The 18,844-nt window shown below is 38.8% G+C and overlaps 1 protein-coding gene and 1 long non-coding RNA gene across 2 annotated transcripts in view; both read left to right on the forward strand.

Moving 5' to 3' along the window:
- The window catches only part of roraa (RAR-related orphan receptor A, paralog a), a 222,698-nt gene that overhangs the window by 82,822 nt on the left and 121,032 nt on the right, over positions 1-18,844 (forward strand). The gene's annotated exons all lie outside the window — the stretch shown is intronic.
- Positions 3,875-18,791, forward strand: LOC107836754 (uncharacterized). Its single transcript, XR_001662707.1, has 3 exons — positions 3,875-3,885; positions 9,762-9,767; positions 16,952-18,791. It is a non-coding gene; the product is annotated as an uncharacterized LOC107836754 (long non-coding RNA).

Genomic DNA, 18,844 nt, shown 5'->3' on the forward strand with positions numbered 1-18,844 from the left:
CTGACTTCATCTTATTTTCACTGAATTTAAAATGTCCACCAGCAAAGCCTTCCAAGAAACACAAAACAAACAAAAAAAGATCCTTGATCTCAGAATAAATCAATAAAAAAAAATTAGCTTATTATGATCTCAGACTGATTATTGATTAGAGCCAGTTAAGTTTTTTTAAATTATTATTTATATATTTGTTTCACTCTTCTTGCAGTCATACTTTCTCCAAAACCTTGCAAAAGAAAATCTAAGAACGAAAAATAGAAGGCACTCAATTTTAGCACCCTTCTCAAAGTTTAAGCTAAAACTTCTTTAATTGACTGCCGGGCTTTAATTAGCCCACGTCATTTGCATGGCTGCCATTAGGTATTCAAGAGGGGTGGAGTGATAGCTGACATTTTCCCCTCGCTCATTTCTTGCCAGAATCCTCCCCTCTGATTCATCTCATCTTCATTTCCCCAGATCCTTTTTTTTTTTTTTTAAGTTTTATTTAGGGTGTCATTTATTTAACACTGGATTATTTATTTAGTGCATCAAATCATTCTGGAATGAATATTTATATATTTGTGAGGGTTTTAAATATTTACATGGTCTCTCCATTTCCAGTTTTGGAGCCACTGTAATGAGTCGTGTTGTTGAATGTCAAGAGGAATAACAAGACCGGTTTCAAAGTGAAAAGTCCTTTGAATATATTTCTAACTTAATTGGTATGAATCTATTATCAGGCCTGACGCTCTGATCATAGTTTAATTGGAGGTATATTATTATGGGACAACTTTAGCTGTGCTTAATGATATTTCATTCAGCTGATGATATTCATTTGAATGGCAATGAATGATTCATGTCAGCGGGGCGTGCGTGAAAACACTCGGCAGTGCCGTGACCCCGCGTTAGCTGCTCTGATGCACTCGCAGACTGCTACTTGACTAAATTCCATTAATCCTCAAAAAGAAGCTTAGCGTTTCTTTTGCTCCGATGCTCACTTTCTTTCTGCATCTTGTTTTACAGAGACATCATTGTGTAATGGTGGCTTATAAGAGCGGATGAACATTAACGGGGGTGCGCTGTGTCCCCGGGACTTCTTCCCGCTCTGCCTCGGCCGGATCCGCTGGCTGGTCGTACGCCTTCGACCCGAGAGAGAGAGAGTCAGTGGTCCGACTCGCCGCTAACTGAAGTTTTCGGGCCTCGAAAGAATCTTATTAACGGCAGCTGCAGGCCGTTCTAGACCATAAAGACAGTTGAATCAGGGAACGCCTCTCCAGTGCTAGAACAACCCCCGCCGCCTCCCCCCTTTCTCTTTCTCCTCAGTCTTAATGACTAACCAGAATGAGAAGTGGAGGAGAGGAAGAGCCTGGAAGAGCCTGATTTGTTCTGCATGCTAAATATGGCCTGTAATCTTTATTCCTCTGAGTGCCTTATTAAAAGTGAAAGGAAGATGAAATCCCACCAGCCAGCCCATCCTTTCTGCTGTTTATTAGAGGGGGCTTTTCCTCTGTTAATATTGAGGTTATGGTAACCTTAGTAGTGATAGATGCATCTCGTGCATTCAGGTAATAATAGCAATGATTGATTCCCACCTGAACCCTGGAGGTGTAATCTAGCACGATGGAGGAGATAAAGTGGCAGTCGGCGTCTGAGAGATACACACAGAGAGACAGATTCCATCCAGCGGTGCTGTTTATCATCCAGCAGACAACAGCGCCTTGTCAGAATTTATGATGTTTCCTCTCGCCTCTAATTCATCATTCATTAACTACTTCTTTTCTCCCCCCCACTAAATCCATCTCTATTTGTTAGTTTTATCAGTAAGATTAGGGTGAAAAATAACCGCGTGTTAGTTTTTTCGAACCTGCTGGAAGACGAATGCGATTTTCCACCGCGACTGTGTCACATCAGTCAAATCTGATTTGATAATGAAAGGGGGAGAGGAAGTCTTTTGCCCATGGTCGCAGAGTTTGTTGCTCTTGTGGAAAAAAAACAGAAAAAAATTCCCTCTTTTTTTTTTCCTATTTTTTTTTTTTTTTTCCCAGCTCAAGTGCAGTAATTTATTTAGATTAATGCTTGGAATGCATTTAAGAGGCAATTACATGCTGTGGCAAGTTTTTGAACAAAATAAATTAATATGGAGAAAACACAAAAACAAGCCTGAAACATTACTTAGAAATAAGATTCGGAGTGTGCCCCCTTTTTTTTATTATTATTATTTTTTGCATTTTTCCTTTACCTTGGCTTTTTTTTTTTTTGTGCAGCTGTAGTGATTCCCTCTTGCGAATTTTCCTATCATTATGTAAACAGATAACCAGAATCAGAGGGAATATGATCAGCATATTTTTGTGCATGTATTTGCATGAAGGTGCTGGTGCTGGAGCACTAATGAAGCTGAAAGACATGTGGAGTCCCAGATAATTATTATTATTTTTATGTATTTTTTTTCAAGCCCCACACCTTTCTTGTGGAATGGCTGCACCCTCGATGGCGCATCTATTATTCCATTAGCAGGTAATTAATGACTCTCATTTGTGTAACTGTTATTAAGCCCTTTGAAAGATTGTTTGTGTTCAGATGAAAAGAAACACATCCCAGAAGCCATCCATTGTGGCGGATAGATTAAAAGAGCAATAAGGGCTTTTTGAAAAATGATATTTTATCGGTGGTAATTTTTCAGGGCACCTCAGGGGCGGCGATGACAGCGAAACGCTGCAGTCCTCCTTCATGTTGATATCCTTTTTTTAGTCAAGCTACCAGGGGAGTACACTAAGTGTGATTTATTCATCCCTTGACCAGTAAAAGGTGTCAGCCAGGTGAAAATGGATGCTGGGAGAGTATTGACAGGAGAAATAGCAGTGCTGTTGTCCTGCTCTCCCGTATAGCAAGGGAAGGTGGGGACATGTCCTGTTCTTGGTGTATCTTTAAGCATATTTTAAGGTGGAATAATTTTCTCTTACTTTTGAAAGATAATGGTTGATTTACATTTTTATTTTAATTCCTTATTGTGTTGAATATAGATTCGTTTTGTTTTTTCTTCATGTAGTATTGTTGTCATCGACCGAGCAAAAGATATTGAAATGTTAAAAGTACAATGTCTTATTTTTTTTTCTTAGTCCAATTAATATACATATCAGCATTTTTTTGGACTTTTTTAAAATTGCTGGTATTAATACCTTCATTTGGATTGAGTAAATCAACTTCTATTACTTTCATATTTTTGTTTGTTTTGCTCGTTTGTATCCAGGAATAGGAAAACCGTGGCGTAAAACCCAGCATTTCCACAAACTGTCTAACCCAGGCTCTGGCATTCCCCAAACTCCAGCAGGAAAAAAGGCGCCAAGCATCTCCTTGGATTTATATTTAGCATTTGCAATGCTACTTATAAAATATTTCATAAATAATGTGAATATATTAGACGGGGGGTGAGAATTGTCGCCAGTCATTCCATATGCACTGCCATAGCAACAAGATGTTCCGCCTTTATCTGTTTAGGGCCCATGATTCTTAAACTGTTCATTGCCCACGTTTCCTTTTTTAATCAGAGTGTGTTTGGGATCCCCTGCAGCAGGGATCTAGATAAAAGGATTAACTCTGCCTCTGGTAGTTAACCACATTTAGACTGTGCCAGGCAGACCCTCAAAATGAAAATAGATGGATTTCAAATGCCTACAACAGAGTGTTTTGATGGTGTGTCATTAAATATCAGGCGATGCATGTTTATCAATAGCCATAGCTGCAGCAGCGTCTGCGAGAGAAAAACAAATGTCAACTTTACAAGGTAAATTATTGGAGTGTTTTGGATGTAAAGTTTGCATCTTGTACCTCCTAGAAATATACACTTCCTTCTTTTCAACTCAAGACACCTGTCAGCCTCCGTGACAAGCATGTTGACTTGTCATCTTTCCTGTTTTTTTTCTTCTTTTTAAACAGGAAAAAAAAAAGGAGCTAGAGTTGTCTGTTTCTACTCTAAAGTCATACCCTGGTTGGGGCTTTAAAAAAAACAAAAAAAAAAAAACACAGTGAAAGTCGTGATCAAGACTCTGGCTTGTAGAAGAAAGAAATCTTTTTTACCAAAGGACATCCTCATGTATTCATTACGGGTTTTGATCCAAGAGGCCTCACTGGAATGTGGGGGGCTTTACGCTGGCCACTGCTTCTCTGCCACGCAGAGGGAAAAGAACCGCGTCCTTTGTCACTGAGATTTGCATATATTTCTCTTGGAAAGGAGAACAAGAAAAATCACTAATTCACTATTGAATGTCTCTTTTGCTAGATTAAGAGTCCAATTAGAACTGTGTAACTGCTCTAGTGGTTGTATTTTTTTGTCCTCCTTTCTTTCGCTTGTTGGAAAATACATTTCCTGGACTGGCGAGAATAAATTTAAATAAATAAATAGATAAAATACCTTTATGTGAAAAAAAATAATAATAATAATACAAAAAAAAAAACACACACATAAAAGTACATTTCAAAATAACGTCTTAATAAAAAATAAAGATAAGTAAAAATTAAAAATGTATAAATAAATAACAGATTTAAAAATGCTTTTCTAAGATTGCTTATGTTTTAGTTTTTAAAAGTCCCTTAACACCTTCTGAGGCTGTATCTAAAACGAAGCAAAACAAAAAAAACAAAACATGCTTTTGAATAGAAATTGATTGAGTGTAATATTATACCTTTTACAAGTAGACTAACTTTAACAAAGTTAAAAATATTGTTCTTTTTCTTCCTAACAGAAATGACAAATTAAAACCAATGAGGACATGTTTAGGTTAGCAACTTTAAGCTTGAATCATTTTTTGCTCTTGAGGGTTCCCTCTGTCCACAGAGCCGGTTTGCAGCCGGTTTGCAGCCGGTCCCTCCGTCGCCGTGGCTGCTCGTCGTGCCACACAGACGCCCAAACATGAACACGAACATGTGAACAGCACTCGCAGAGGGAGTGCCCACAATGCTTATCGCTCTGACCTGAATTCTGTGACGCCAGACAATTTTACAAACAGCTGGGGATCAATCAAAGCCCACTTGAAATATGCCACCTGCCACTTTTACATTAGGAGGCATGCTGTTCAAAATGGAACACTTTCGCTTGTATTTGTGATTATTTTACAGGCAAAGTTGGTCTCCTCATGGGGCCTCAAGTGCCAAATGATTTATCCCCTCTCTCCCCCAGCCCTAACATTACCACCACCTCCGCCCTCCAGAGCTGGGTGGGGGGGGGGAGGGAAGGGGTGAGATTTACTTTTAAGTTTTCTCTAAGCCTCAGGATGCAGTCGATGAGGGGAGGATAGATGCAGTGTTTGTGTTTAAGCCAAAAATCCTGTGCCCACCACAACTTATAATGTCCCCCAATCCAGAGATGCCGTTGTGTATAACTTCTGTAAGTTTTAAATGGCTTTATGACAAGGACGTGTGCATGTTAACCATTTTTCATTGGAAGAAATTTCAATGTTTGTGTGAGTCATTGAAGGGCTCTCCTCAGGTACATGTGGCTACTGTTTCTCCTCTCCCAGCAGATGTCAGTCTTAACACTGCTGTCTGTCACTAATGTGGCTCTTTTAAACTGTTGAACATCCCCAAATTATTTTGTTCTCTACAATATGCAGTGCTCTGCAATAGTATCCACACCTCTGAGCTTTTTTTTTTTTCATTTCGTTGCATCACAAATATGAGCTAACGCGTGTTTCTTTGGGACTTTATGCGGTAGACCAACACAAAGTTCTGCATAATTGTGAAGTAAACTAAAATATTTTAAGTGAAATCTACCAAGTGAAATTTGCTTTCTAATGACCAGCCCAGGTAAAGCATTTGCATAACCATGTTTCACTGCTGTGACAGCTGCAGCATCTACCGAAGTTGCACACAGATCCATATTTGGATTTCGGTACAGATTTTGGCTAGGACATTCTAGCCATTGGCTAGGATATTTCTAGCCAAAAAAGAAAAAAAATATTTGATTTAAATCATCCCCTGGTAGATGCGGCTACACGTTTAGAGTTGTACTAGTTAGGATACTTTTTAAGGCTTTTTAAGGGAGGGTTAGTGAGTAACATGTAGGTACGCTGATTTCATTGCACAATTATGCACAAATAATGTGACATAAAATCTCAGTTCAAATTGATTGATCTTCTTTTTTTAATATGTACAAATACTTTTTTCAACGCATGGTAAGTTTGAGCTGATGAGTCAATCTCAACAAGTGGCTCCGTATCAAACTTTTTCAGTTAGTCACTTTTCTGTAAGATGTGCCCCCATTCCAGAAATGCAGAAAAATACATTCAAGGTAATATTTGTTACACAGCAAGTATCGCTCCTGGAAATCTGCAGCTTCCTCTAAGTGGTCAGTCAGACTGAAGTTGTTTTTTTTTAGCTGTGGTGTTGAACAGAGTTGCTTAAGCATGACTCTCACGTCTTTCTGAAAACGGTTAGCGTCGCCCCACCCCATCTGGTGCGTAAGGGTTTCAGCCCTCCAGAGTAATGTTCGACACAAGGTCAGCAGAACGCCTCAGACTTCCTGCATATGCTTTGCAAACTGTTGCTGTTGGTACACTCGTACTTACATTATAATCTAGATTTACGTGGATAATTAACTCTTTGTAAAATGTTAATCTTGACAGGCGAAGGAGACGGACCACTGAGTGAATAATGCAGCTCCGTTGTATGATGCATCGCTAAAACAAAATGGGCAACTTTCTAACAGCGTGCTTCAGCTGTTCTAAACTGGCCTCATTGTGGATAAATTATTAAATGACCAGCGTGGCTATTAATGCTGACTTTTATGGATTGGATGCTGTTGTGGGTAATAAACCTGTTCACTTGTTCCTTTTTCATTTATCTGTCCACCTGTTATGTATTGCACTAAGTGTGAACCCACTGCTACACAATGGGGTTTCAACCCTTGTGAAGAAGCTCTTGGCACTGCTCCAGACTGGAAATGAGCACAGACCCATGCTTTGTCTGAAGGGTTTCTTTTTTTTTTTTTTTTGTGCTCTTAGCTGCAGTAAATTCACTCGATTATATTTAAAAAGGAACACAAAGAGGTGACTTTTTTTGGGGAAAAAAAAAAATTGCTATGATTATAGATACAAACCCAAAGTGGACCAGCGTTACATATGTGTTTCGATGCGGAGTTTTTTTTTTTTTTTTTTCATGCTTATATCTCATCTTAAAAAAACAACAAACAGTCAGAATGAACTGAACCCTTCAGAATGAACTGAAATACAAAACAGCTGGATCCTAATTACACATTTTAAACTTATCATGTGTTAGGATTTNAACAGTAGGAAGAAGAAGAGCCCTTCAGAATGAACTGAAATACAAAACAGCTGGATCCTAATTACACATTTTAAACTTATCATGTGTTAGGATTTGCTTTCTGTCACTGAACCTGACAAGCTAATTGCAATCAGCTTCTCCAGTTTGTTTCATAGAGACACATTAAAAGCCATAATGATAACAAACCAGGTAAACTAAACGCATTACCTGGTTGGCTTGTCTGTTCATCCAACTGAGGTAGCCAGGCTGCTTCACAAACATTCAGCCACTTGCCAACAACAAATGAAAGAAATTAAATGACATAGATATTTGCTGGCCTAATTTGAAAAAGTGTAAAACTTTTTTTTTCTTTCAGCCAGCAGACTTTAAGTGGATAGTGACATGCCCACTTAAAGTCACCATGGGAGCTCTGTGACACACTAGCTAGCATTAAAATATGTTTAAGCAGCTGTGTGTGATTGTGCTTTAGTGTCTGGCAATTGATCATCTCAGTCACAGCTGGATTCCCAGACCAAAGTCTGTTTTGGCCCCTGTAACGTACATCCATCGTTGGCCCAGGCCAGAGCACATTATGTACCACACAGCCAAACGAGAGAAGAAATTTAAACTCAAAATTTAAAGAAAACTAACACAAAAATGAGAGGGATTATTACTTCTTCTCCAACCCGAAGTCTAAATGGACCTGTATTCTTTGTGGACAGGTAACCAGGCAACGCTGTAGCAATATTTTGATGTGATACTTGAGAAGTGAAATCATGACATCAGGTCTGAGGTAGTGTTTAGTTTCTTCTGTGGTAATTCTTAATATCTGCCATATGAGCACATACTTATAGGGCAGACATTTGTTATTTTGTCCTGTATTCCAGTTTCTTCTTCTCAGAAGAAACGTGTGTTAACCATATTTTTAGCTACTACAGTAACATTAAGTACACTTAATATTTTATTATCTTTAGGACTGATGATTAGGCCCTTATTATTTAACGTATTTAAAAAAAAAGTTCACTATGAACACATTAACTTAAAACCAAACAAAACAGTGGACAACTACTTTTTTTACATTTCATGGTGCCATTTAAATTTTTACTTATTTTAAAATAATAAAAAAAGTCATTATTTCTTCAGTTTTTATTCTTTAAATAAGATTGCAACCACATATATTGCCGTATTTGCAATCTGTGACTTTGTTTTACAGAACTGTGCAAGGATATGAAAAGTCTTTCGCTTTGAGATGTGCACATTAATGCTTCTTTTTGTTTTTTTTTATATCGGTCATTTCAGGAAAATATCTGAAACGCGAGCCAACAGAAAAGCAAGCCAAGATAAAAACCTGAAACAAAACAGAAACTGCATGAACCATTTTTCCTCGAAAAGGAGGGAAAGAAAGACAACTAAGCTATAAATCTACTGTCCTGTTATGTTATGTTCCTGTTATAGAAAACATAGTGGTACAAGGAGTGTGAGCAGCCAGGACTCTCCTGAATAAAACGTCCCCCTCAGCATCATCCACAGTGGGGGGAGGATGTGGCTGTTTTCTGCCTGGAAGGAAGACGTTGGCCAGGGACCATAATGCCTGTAGCCGCTAGCAAAGCCCTCTAAAATATTCATCACATAACTTTTCTGCGCGACTATATGTTTTTAGCAGATGGTTACATTTTTGAACAGAGAACAAAGTTGTAAAAGGAATATGATTTCACTTGTTGCCATGGGAACAGAGATGGATGAAGATGTTTCACGGTTCACTGGTTTCCTCTTGTGTCTGCTTATGCGTGTGTGTGTGTGTGTGCGTGCGTGTGTGTGTGTGCGTGCACATGTGTCGCTGAATGAATTTGCCTGCCTGTATGACAAAGTGTGCGTACCCCTCATGCAGTGTGTTTGTGCATGTAATCTCATTTTATTTGGACATGTTCCTTGTGATTATTGAATTTGCAAGAAGCAAAATCTGCTGTTGCTTAATTTGTTTGAAGGATGTTATATTAAGTTGCTCAGTGAAAGGTCAGTGCAGCTCCGAGAAGGGATCAGTGCCTAATATGCTGTTACAAGGAGCATCAAGCAGCTAGTATTATAGTATTATGTGTGAAATAATATGAGCTCTTGTCAAAAGCTCTGTTTGCTGCATGATTCATTTGCTCGCCTGTGATAAAGTGGTGTTCATTTCATAGCGTATTAGCTGACTGTCTATGTAGTGATGATTCAGACCGGCGGATTCTCATTTTCAAAAAACGGGTGGTGGGGGGGCGGCTGTCGATAAAAGCGACAATAACAGCAGCCCTAGTTATCTCCTGCCTTTTTTTTTTTTTTTTTTACATAGCTGTATTTCAAAACGAGTGTTCATCCATTTGTTGAGAGCTAATTAGATCGTGCGAGTTGCATGATACGGGGTCCCGCGCATAAACGCTGCGCCGTGGAGATGAGCAACGGTCGCCCGTACCCCCAGACAGAGCTGAGAGTGGAGCTGCTCCCTTTAATTCCCTCTCTCCAAAATCAGATCCTAATTGCATGTCTGATTTTAGTAACTTGTTCAGCAATTTAAGAAAATTGCTTTTTGAAATGTAACAATTTCAGTGATCTTAGGCGTCTCATTTCTCATTCTGCGCACTCCGGCAAGTGCTGTCTCTTTTCAGGCCTCATCAGGCAGTAATTGAGAGGTCCTCCTTTGCCTGTAAACTGGTGACCCCGTAGAATTGATCACGCAGTTCATTTGTGGCCATGAAAAACTGTTTATTAAGCTCATCAAAGAAGAAATAAAGGATATACTTTGCATAATTGTTTGTTTCATTCTTTTTTTTTTTTTTTTTTTTTTACATATTATACCATGCAGCTGAGAACCATTACCACAGACAGCAAGGACAACACACACACACCATCACATGACATGTGCCCATGCACACGCACATAAACCTATTGTAATTTGTTATACCCAGCCTAGCAGCATGCAGCTTTAAGACACCAGGTGAGGAATGTAGTTATTAGAAGAGGCACCTGCAGACTGAATTTGAGTCCCTTTTATTTAGCTCCCTGTGACAAAGAGCAAGACGAAACTTCCACAGAGCCGTGTGCGAGGGGTGAATTGCAGCTTAATGGGATGGTTTTATTCATCAAGCGAGGTCTGTGCTCTCGTCCACTGTGTAGCTGCCTTGAGGGACAGTGAGTGATTCCGACCACTCAACCTCATTACGGAATCATATTAATATTTAAAAGAATGGAATTGAGGAATAAAGAGGGTAATTGATAGCATCCAAATGGAAGTGTTTGAACCCTGTTATATAATTTAAATATTTCTGGTAGTGCTGCTTCAATATGAGCTGAAAAGAACTTTTGCTTTTTGTTGCAAAAAAATGCTTAAAAAGTCAACTTTTTGCCTTAAAGTTATTTGACTGGTATATGGTGTTTGCAAAATTAGCAAACCTTTCAGTTTGTTCACATTTTACTTCACAAAAACAAGTTTTTTTTGTTGTTTTTTTTGCTTTTTTTATTCTGAGTTTATATCCTAAACCAATACAAATTTGAACATAATTGTGAAGTGTAAGGAAAAGTAGAAATGGTTTTTAAAAGCGTTTGCTAATATAAATCTCAGTGAATCGTGTACCTTTCACTTCATTTATGAATTTATAGAAAAATGCTTTTGCATTATATTTTTTGCAAAACCATTGGATCAAATTGGATGGAGGGGGTCTGTAAACAAATGTTTGCTGGAGATGGGCACCAGCACCCCTCCTGACCCTGCTAGGGACAAAGGTGTACAGAAAATGGAAGGACGGATGGATGGAATGGGTCTGTAAACATCCATTGTCAAGCCCTCTCTCAGAAGCTTGTCTCATGCTGATGTCCTGCTGGTAGATGAGCATCCAGTTTTGTCTTTTGCAGCCTCTTAAAAACTGTTTTTAGAACTGCCTTGTACTGTCTCCATGCCTCTTCTCATTGTGTCTGACCATCTTTTCTTTCCTGTTTAAAAAAAAAAAAAACATCCCCACATGTTATCATCAGGTTTTAGGTGTAGTGTTTATTGTGTAAGTTTACTATCTCACATTGTGCTTTGCATGGCAAAAGGCCTGAAAAGCTAAAAATGTGCAATATTGGTCTCATTTAGCACTTCCACCCACATTTGTTGTTCCCCACATGGCTTGTGGAAACACTAATGCTTGAGAGCGTCTTTATGTTTGCGGGGTCCATGACTTTGTACAGAGCACGAGATATTGCTTTATAATCAGGGCTGTTAACATTAGCACATGCAATTAATCTGTTTGACGCACTAATATGACTTAATGCAGATTAATCGAATTATCTATTTTGACCTCAAAGCCTCTCTCAAGCAGGGGGTTACCTGTAGTTAACAGCAGGACTTTACGGGCACAACACATTGGGAGCAAAGAAAAGCGATAGGATAGTTGAAAGTTTTTCATCACTTGCAGTGAACCTACCCCATGGGGCACAATAGTGACAGCAGCGACAACAACAAAAGTTGAATATCTTTCAACTTTCTTGTGTTGCATCGCTGGCCTGCATGTACATGTCTATGTGTCTAAGCTTAAAATTTCACACGCACAAATTTTGCTGGTTGCTTGGCTGGATGAGGTCAAGTGAATGTTGCCTCATTGCGAAAGTTCCACATGTAATGAACGAAGAGGGAGCGACATTGCCTCCTCTGTGTCAAGCCCATTACATGGTGTTGTGCTGCGTTCAACAGCGCAGAGTTGCAAACGGTAGTGAAAAGATAAGCAGAGATGTGTAAAAGTCTCACTTTTACACCCCCCCCATAAAAATGTGCATATGTACATTTCAAGCTTACAAAGTTAAACGTAAAGACCGATCATGATAAATTACAACATAAGCATGTGATTATTCTGGTAAAAAAAATTAAATTAATTGACAACTCCATTTATAACCCAGAATCTTCGAAGCGTCTGTCTGTTGTGCTCCTCGGTTGCCTACTCATGTTTTCTATTGTGACCCTCTGAGACCTCGACAAAACAACAGTGTTTATAATGTGATTAAACTAAACACAGTTGGACTCTGTTTAAAAGTATGGCCACTTGAGGCAACTCATTCCACTGGATTTTATTTAGAGGTGTAAGAGTAAACGAGGCTCAATACAAATGCATTGATTCTAATGTAATGAGAAATGGGGCTTGTAGTTGGGCTTATGTCCCTTTTTTTGATGAAAAGCCACAAGCAATCTTCCTTTGCTAAAAAGAAGAATAGAAAGCAATGCATTACTATTAATTTCCATTTCCTGTTTATTTTAATAAGCATAACCCCATGCGGCGGGGTGATCTTCTTTGAGCCCTTGTGATAGGGACAGTAACCTTTAAAGTGCTCATTGTGTCTGTGGATCTGCATTTGTGTGTGTTAATCAGCTGATTAGACTGTATGGAAGCAAAGTGACATGTAAGCATAAATGAGTCTGCAGGCAAGTAGACTGTGAATGATAATGATACTCTGGAGTTCTACTTAGCATAACATAAGGGACCGCTGCTTGTGCTCGTGGCAACCCTCAGAACACAGTCCGTGGACTCTGTTACATACTAGCACTAATTAGGCTTTACCACATTTAGCCGGCGGCTCCACAAAACCCACCATTGTGGCTTGTTTCTGGATCTTGTGCATGATTTAGCTTGGGCGTTGCATGGGCTGGTCGTGAGGATTAATGCTTACTTTGGCTGTTACCTGTTACAAGAGCGGCATATGGAGATACAGCCGTGCAGGTGCAGAGAGCCCTGTTATTTGATTGTTACCCAGAGATTGATAATCATGCATTGCTGCCTTCAGGGTAATGTTCAGTCTGCTCAATGAAAAGGAGTTGAATAAATGATTTTTAGCCAAAGCAGATAATGCGCTACAGCACACTGGCAGGTTGCTAACAGATCCCAGTGTGCCTGTAGCTCACCATTAAGCTAACTTCCTTATTTGAAGATGGAGGTGTGGTATTAAAGCTGCAGTTTGAAACACTTATAAAAAAAATATTGTTTTTACATATTTAAGATTATTCATGACAGTATAATCTGTGGAAAAAATATTGAGCACCTCTGCATTCTGCCAATGATGCGGTGGTCATGTGCACAAATACACTACTTTGTCAGTAACAACCAATCAGTGCCAGGAGAAGGGTCTTAGATTTTGATTGCTTATTATTTTTTTAATATTAATAATCATGTTAATCACCCCATTGTACAAAAAATCTGGAAATATTAATAAACACCTGATAGTTGAATGAGTTTTTGGTGTCATGATGGTAAAAGCACAAACTGAAAAGAAGAAGTTGTATAAAGAATGGATATATCTTAAACAAATCACTGTCTTGTTTCACTGCTGTCTGATCATTTGAATGTCTCTGACTGATTAACATTTTGAAAAATCTGATTTCCCTTAAATGTTTTTTTGTGATAACTGATTGGCCGGTATGTTTTTTTTTTTTCATATCGAAAAAGAGTGGTTTATCGAATGTCCATCTCTTGAATGAAGCTCTACCCTCATGAAACAGAATCCAGAATCCGACTGTCAAATCATTTTTTTTTTTTGTTGTTTTTTGGGCAGTCGTCATTCTGATAAAAGTCGCTACGTTTCCATCTTCTTCCTCAACAGATTCTGATGTCCCACACCAAATTTATTTTACATGATCAAAATGGTGCTGATTAATTATAACAAAAAGATGCTTTCAATAATCCAAACTTTTTGTGAAAATTATGTTCTAAATTATTAAAAGATTGGTTGAAAAATTAATACGTTTTAAGTATTTTTTTTTATTCTTTGCCTAAAAAGATTAAGAAATTCTACCAATGTACCTACTGTACCTGTACATGCTTGAACAAGTTCAACAAGGGAACTCAGAGGACTGTCTAATGGAGGTGCACCATTATTTCAAATGTTTTACTATACGCCTTTAGCAGCTGCCATTGAATCCAGTGTTAAACAACAGACTGTATGAGAAAAGATACAACAGTAAGTGCCGGCTCAGCCTCTCTGGCCCATAATTACACTGTTGATGCTTGATCACATCTTTTCTTTGAGCTGTTAACAGAAACAGTGGGAGTTAAAAGAACATAGTAGTTATGCAAACACTGTTTTGAATGAGTGATGTGTGATTAAGCAGCAGGGCCTCAGAATTTTACATTGTGGTGTGTATTGCTTGAGAAAAAAAAAAAAAAAAAAAAAAGCTCTGGATATAGCCAGTGAGGTTTTCTTGCGGAGTGCCTGTGTTGGTATAAATAGATACCCAATTTGTAAAATCGTCCGCCTGAACATAAGCATCTTGGGCCACTCTAATTGGTCAATTTCCCGCCTGTATTGAGTGCCTAGATTGATTTATTGCCTTTTTTAAAAGGCCGTGGGGACTCGCGGAACAGCTGTGCCAGCCGTCCGTGCCGGAACTGTTATGAAAACAAGAGGCTGAGTGCTGAGCGTCGGACAGCAGTCATGGCAGAAAGCAGCGGGTAGGAAGAAGCAGAGCGGCATGGCAGACAGCTGGCAGAGACAGCGTCTTCTGTCTGGCATCACTGGAGATGCAAGATTTATTTCAGCAAACACCGCTGAGTGGAGAAGGCCCTGCCCTGGTGGCAATCGCTCCTTTCCTCCCCAAAACACCCTGGCAGGAATTTTCCTGATTGCCGCAATGCTTTAATCATCGGAGGGCTTGTATGATTGTAGCCAGAGCACAGAGATTTTTCATGTCATGATATCCCCCGTCCACTTGACATGGAGAGGGCGGATTCGAGTGCTCTAATTCTCGGGGCTTGAGTGATAGCTTCCCAACCTGAGCGCATCTCGGCTGAATCCAGCTGTTTGTGAGCAATCACAATGATTTACTCTCCCGCATCGTGCATTTGGCTGAAACAGTTCCATCACACGCGGAAATTAGAATAACACATCTATCAATCTGTGCACGTGTGACCTGTCAGAGCATTTCTGTTTGTTTTATGAGTTCCTGTCAGACTGTGCCTCACTGTTTACAAGTGCATAAAAGAAGACGTCTCGCACCGCAAAGAAATCTTCCGTGTTCGTGCAAAAGCCCTGTCTTAAGGATAACAACCTCTGTGACTCATGGCATGTTTTGCGTGACACAAGAATGGAAAATGCTTGACAAACTATGTAATTTGTGCCGTGCAAATGAGGAACATACCTTCTTAAATAGGGGCATGTCTGTACCACTAGTTGCAACAGTTTAGGTCTTGTTTGAAACTTTGCTTAAATCATTTCTCCTTACGTACGTGTAAATTATGCGTATCCACGAAAATGCACCAATCAGAATTGTGTGGCAGATTTCTGCACTCCATTTTTTATAAAGCTTTGTTCTAGAGCTTTTAGGTCATTTGGAGTTCAGGTTAAGAGTTACAAGGCAGTAAATAAAACTTCATTTAAACAACAAAGGTTAGTATCGACAATTTAGTGACTAGAGTGCTTTATTTAACAAAAAAAAAATAAAAACAAAATTGTGACAAATCTGGCCACTTTTCTGGTGTTATTGGAAACTGTTGGAACATGAGATCAACTATCATCAGTAGTCCCTCTTAGCTAAAATTAGATTTCTTTGTATCCACATTACAGATAAATTGTGTATTTGCAAAGCTGCCAGTGACTGATGCTCTTACAGACAAGGCATAATGAAAATGTGAAAATATTTTGTCTAAACTAAGTCATTCCATTGTTTTTGTCTCTCTCTCTTTTTTTTTGCCTCTATCTTGTCAGTTTAGATTGTTTACCAAAGGTTGCACATTTTGTAGTGGACCATGAAGCTTACAAACCAAAACCAACTTAATAAAAGTTAACTTACAAGCTAATAAATTATTAATTAATATTACATTTCATCTTAAATAACTAAGAAATGCATAATAGTCTTTCTTTGGGGTCTGTTTTGCCTGTCCCAAGCCAAGACAAAAGAGGAGGCTAGGAGTTGTGGCAAAAAATATAAAATGTTTGACAAAAGTCAAGTTTGTTGTTCTAAACACACATAAAATGTTTTCATTCACTTTTTCCTCCCCCATGATGTCATCCCTATTTCCTACTGTATCCATTGCAATTATGTACATGTCTAATTATCCAGATTTAGCCAGTTCCATTTTTCTGCAAGTTGTGCAGGCAGTCAATATGTTCTTTCCTTACAAATGCGTTTGCAACGGAGGTCCTGAGTGGGTCCGTACTTATTTATGTTTGGAACAAAGCCAATGTCATGGTTCAGATCTGAGAAACCAACTTTATTTCTAAAACAAGACTTTAGAAATATTTTAAAGCAATGGGAGTTTAGCATCTTAGGTTAGTGCCGCTAGCATGGCTAGCATTGCAAAAGTTTGTGTATTCCTAAAGAATGTAGACCTTTACCTTTACTCTAAAATTTCAACAAATGAAAAAAAAAACTCCCACAATTTAGCATGTTGCATAACCAAGGTCAAAAACATCCAAAAAGAAATGAGTGAAAGCAACATCACTTTTGTCATTGTTGTTTTTGACAGCACATCATAGTTATACTTACAAATAGCTCTTTAACTTTTTGTGTTTCTGGCCATGGCTATTCAAGCTAAAAATTGCCAGTCCGGTCACCAGCCCAGAGTGACAGAAATGTTTGTGTATTTCTATCATTGTGGTTTACTTCCTCATGAATTTAATTTATAAGGTGGAAAAAAAAAATCACCCTTGTCTGTGCAACACTGCAACATGCCTTGTGATATCTGAGAAATTTCACACCAAACCGAAGCATCTGCTAAGCAGTGAGAACTCTAGCCCATCCACTATCTTTGATTCCTCTGTAAAAAGGGAGCGCACAACATAGCTAAGTGTCTTCTTTCTGAGCTGCAATTCTTAGAAATTCCTTTATTTAGCACTGGGGATTGGGAGCGTGAGTTCTTCACATTGCATTCGAATGCACACTCCGAGTCCTCCACTGAAGGAGAAATGGGGGGAAAAAAAAACAAGGAGAAAAACCAAGAAAATGTGTACACATGAGGAAAGTGTGTAAAAGAAAGAATGAAAAGAGGGAGACGGAGAGGGAAAGAGTAATCGTATAGTGTCTATCTAGTACTTAACTTAAGGAAATATGAGTCTGGTTGAAGATGAAAGAGACTTAATCTCAAATGCCTCAAATGCCTCTCTCCTCTCCTATTTCTCCTCTCAGTGCCTGCTGTCCACTGGGACTGGCCCATTCTACAACGTTGGAGTGCATTATGTAATCCCCTCCAAGTCTGCACACCCTGCAGTAATGGTTTAATTAGGGGAGGGGAAGAAGGCATAATGGCATCCCACCTGCATCACTCTAAAACACTCACCAAAGCAGTCCGTAGTCCACTACTTGTGACCTATAGTTTTTGTAATTTTTGGGCCGTCAGCTTTTAAGGTTGCTTGATCCAAGAGGAAATGTAGAGTGAACAGGGATTGTACCTCATGCAGCCTTTGGCCTCAACCTACTAATTCCTCTTCCCCATAACAGACTCCCCACCCCACCCAGTCCCCTGCCAGCCAGCCAGCCAGTGCGGGCGTGCTCAGTCTGTCAACACTTCCTCAGCACTTGGAGTGTTTGAATGGAAACATGAGGAACAACACAGGCTTGGTCAGAGCTGCCCTCAGAAACAGGGTTAAATGAGGCTATAGGGTATGACGTAACTGGGCTCGCTGCACTCAGTGCTTTTACTACCTGACTGAACTTTAATACACATTTACTTCCATTCCAGTGAATGTTTTCTAATGGTTAAGAAAGACTGTTTGTACTTAAAACACTGCAGGTTTACTCTAGACACTCGGTGATTCTTATTGCATAAGAAGCATGATGATGGTAGTAACAAGGTATTACAAACTGTTGCTTTTAATTCCAAACAGCAAAGCTGGACTTTATTTCGCAGTAAGTTTAAAATGGCTTTGACCTTTATTCTTCAGGGTTTTGAAGACTCTCTTGGGTTCTTCATAGGGTTGTTTACGTCTAGGTGTTAGTGATGCAGCAATAATTCGCTACTTCGCTCATAGGTATGATATGAGATGGTTGCTTAATGACAACCTGAAGTCAACAATGAAATGTCTTTCTTTAACACAAGAAAGAAAACAAAAGTGTTTTATTTTCATGTGATACATAGATGCAGTTTTGAAAATATAATAGTTTTTTTTTTCTTTTTTTATGTGAAGATTGTTAATTGGCCTATGGTCTATGTGTACTTAGCAGCTTGGTTTAAGTATTCACATTTTATCCTTAGTAGTTTTAAAAGAAAAAAAAAATCTGTCAAACCATTCTATTCATTTATTTGTAAATTAAAATAAAAATACCGTCCAATTTTCAGCTAACTTAGGCTGATTTCTTGCACACTCCTTGAAAATAAGGTTACAACACTATAGGGAAAGTTGAATTGTTCTCTATAAAAGTGACCGTATCAGACAGAGTAAAACATGTAGATTTGGTAAGACACTGTCAAAACAAACATTGAGGTTATTTTCATCTTCAATTGCATAACTTAAGGTACCAGACACAGACATGGATACGATCATTTGAGTGCCTAGAGAAGTGAAGCGGTGTCGTTTGACTGACTGCCCGGAGTTTGGCTCCTGCTGTGCTCATCTTCTGCTGTGGGAAGAAAAAAAAAAAAAAAAAAAAAAACAGCCTTACACAAGTTTATTTTGGTTGCAT

Source organism: Poecilia formosa, unplaced genomic scaffold (assembly GCF_000485575.1).
Source record: "Poecilia formosa unplaced genomic scaffold, Poecilia_formosa-5.1.2 Scaffold81, whole genome shotgun sequence".
Lineage (NCBI taxonomy): Eukaryota > Metazoa > Chordata > Actinopteri > Cyprinodontiformes > Poeciliidae > Poecilia > Poecilia formosa.